Source organism: Nannospalax galili, unplaced genomic scaffold, assembly GCF_000622305.1.
Source record: "Nannospalax galili isolate Female #2095 unplaced genomic scaffold, S.galili_v1.0 scaffold580, whole genome shotgun sequence".
Taxonomy (NCBI): Eukaryota; Metazoa; Chordata; class Mammalia; order Rodentia; family Spalacidae; genus Nannospalax; species Nannospalax galili.
The window spans coordinates 322882-325597 of record NW_008345762.1 but is presented as its reverse complement, the minus strand read 5'-3'; the positions used below and the strand labels follow the sequence as shown (position 1 = coordinate 325597).

The 2716-nt window shown below is 42.2% G+C and overlaps 1 pseudogene; it reads right to left on the bottom strand.

Moving 5' to 3' along the window:
* Positions 1-947: 947 nt before the first annotated feature.
* LOC103741242 lies at positions 948-2321 on the bottom strand (annotated as a pseudogene).
* Positions 2322-2716: the final 395 nt, after the last annotated feature.

Here is a 2716-nt window from a genome sequence, read left to right as displayed (position 1 = left end):
AGACCCTCTGGCTTCTGCTGCCCTTTTTTCAAAGGCTATTTGGTTCCACCTAGGGATTGGCAAATTCATAGGACACTTCACAATGCCAATGCATATTTCAGGTTAGTTAATGAGTAATATGGTGTCAAAGAACTTACTCTGAGTCAGCACAAGGCCTTAATGTGTAACACAAAAAAGTGCTACCTGCATTAAAAAATTATTCAAATAAGGAAGATTACTCCCCACCCTTCTTCCCATTTGGCGGACCCAAGTTTGGTTGAATTTAATTTGTAGTTACATCATACTACAACTAAAAACTTAAATTATAAATCATAGCCGTACACAGATGATTCAAACACATCAGTTCTGACAGTGGCTTGTTCCAGGAAGTCTACTAACTATAGCCACAGCCTACTACAGAGTATTCCTTAGGGTGGGGCACAGAACAAGTTAATTAAGGTCACTTAAATCTTCATCTTTTACAGCAGATCAGAACCCAGATGGCTGACTTTCTGCAGGATTTCTGATAGGAATCCAGTAGAGTTGGTTTTCAAGGTTCACACTGACATTTTAACAGCTGTAACCTTATCCAGAATTTGTGATCCACATGAAGTCCACAATTCAGTGCATCAAATCTGAGGTAGTCAACCCTTACGAAGGCTCAGTATCTGAACATAAAGATTTTTGAAATGACCACTGGCTGCAGGTTTTGGCTTTTTAATATTTGCAGAGCAATTATGGAAACACCGCTAAATCCAGTTCACACATGACAATGGGAAATTACCCTAAAACCAATACACATAAAGAACAGGTGTGACTCTTTGCACTTCCATGGTACAACATGGACAGTCACTGGAATCAAGAGGTCTGCATAAGTTGCTGTGGATCCAGAGATCAGTTGGTGAATGGCTGTTCTTGGTGGTTAGCTGTGGTCTAGTTATCTTGGAAGGCTTGGCAACAACCATTCCTTAATTGTATTGTGTATGGCTGCATTTCTGATTTTCAAGCATGGCATACTGGTTGTCTAGTTGAAGTTTAAGGGTCTGGTTTTTTGAATCCTCCTCCCTACCTCTATTTCTGTGTCTCACGACTTCAAAGGTCTTCTCTATTTCTTTATTCCTAGGAGAAAAGAAATGTAATCAGTAAATATTTCTTCTTCAGTAGGGAATTTTGAAAATATTTGTCCTTGAATTAAAAAAATTACCCCTTAGAAGAATCTTGGGGAGACAGGAAGGGAATACAAAGTCCTTTATCAAACAATTTTAAGGCTTCAATTGAACAGAAAACATGTAACACTGTCCTGAAGCTCTATGGTCCCATCTTCTGATTAGAATTGACTGCAAATGTATTTTGGAACCAACCTGAAGACAACTAGAAAGAAGCTGTGTAATGAAATTCCTCCTAAGCTTCAGCAATTAGTAGATAATAGTCTCTTTATGCATAAGGGTTACAATTTTCTCATTCAAGTAAAGTTCTCATCATTCAATGATTTCTCCTCCCTTCTACTTTGGAGGAGTGGTCTGATTAGCTCAAGTAAAGATGTGTGGTGAGTTACTGTCCTTCCAGAGTCCCTCACACATTTTGAAGGACAGTGTGGAGAGGTGGGTCCATGTGGAGGTCTAAATTCAAGCCAACTGTGCTCTCAACAAGAGGAAAAGACTTGGATTTATTTTACAGCCACCCCCCAAATTTTCCATCTGATGCCATTCAGATTTCTTACCATTTTATTTACTTTTAAAAATTCATGTCTCGAAATAAGATGTAGATGTGCTGTAAGTGGGCATCTAACCTCAGGTAGCATTCGTTTTAAGTACCTGTTCCAGCTTTCTATGTGCTTGGCAGTGGACTGTGGGGATGGGAGCTGTGTGTCGCTGTAGATTTCAGGTGGTCCTTATGGCATTTTCCTTGTGGCAGTTAGCCTGGCCCCAGCACTAGGCATTGCAGACTCCGGGGTTTCTGTAACTATTACTGGAGCAGGAGGTGCTTGTGCCTGAGCAGTTTTATTCCGGGGACCTGGAAATTTTTCTACATCTCTATACCCCCACCTTCCCAGTTATTGACTGGATCTTCTCTCTTTTCATTATCATCATCTTCCTTTTCACTTATTTGCATGGCCTGAACTCTTAGCCCATTCTAATCAACCTCTTTCTGCTCAAATTCTTTCCACTCATCTTCATCCTTTGTCATGGCCTTGCAGGTGGTACCCTGACCTGAGATCCTGCCACTACCCCGCCTGGCCCTGCAACACTCCTTGCTGCGTTCGCCTGGCTGATGGGATCCTTCTTCTTCTTGTCCCTCTTGGTGAAGAAGTTGTCCATGCTCTGCTCCTCTGCCTAGGCCATGTCCATGTCTGGATGGGTGGGGGCTGCAGTGGAGCATGATGCTTGCAGCTCCTGTGTGCCTAGGGTGCCTGGCTGGTTGCCTCCTCCCCTGGAGTCGCTGAGGGGCCGCCATATATATATATATAAATTTCATGAAATAGTTCTTAATCAAATTTAGACCCCCACCTCCCCCACCCATGTCTCCCCCATCCTCCTTCAGAACCTTATGTATTCTGCCATACATGTTAAGTCCTATTCATTCATGCATTTGTACCCAAATGTCCTTCAGTGTAAATGGGTCCACTGGAATTTTGTTAGCCCATCTAAGTATGTAATTCATACTCTCCCTCACTCAGCAGCAATCACTCTCCAATAGCTTTCAATCTAGGGCCAGTCCAACACCTATTTCTCTCATC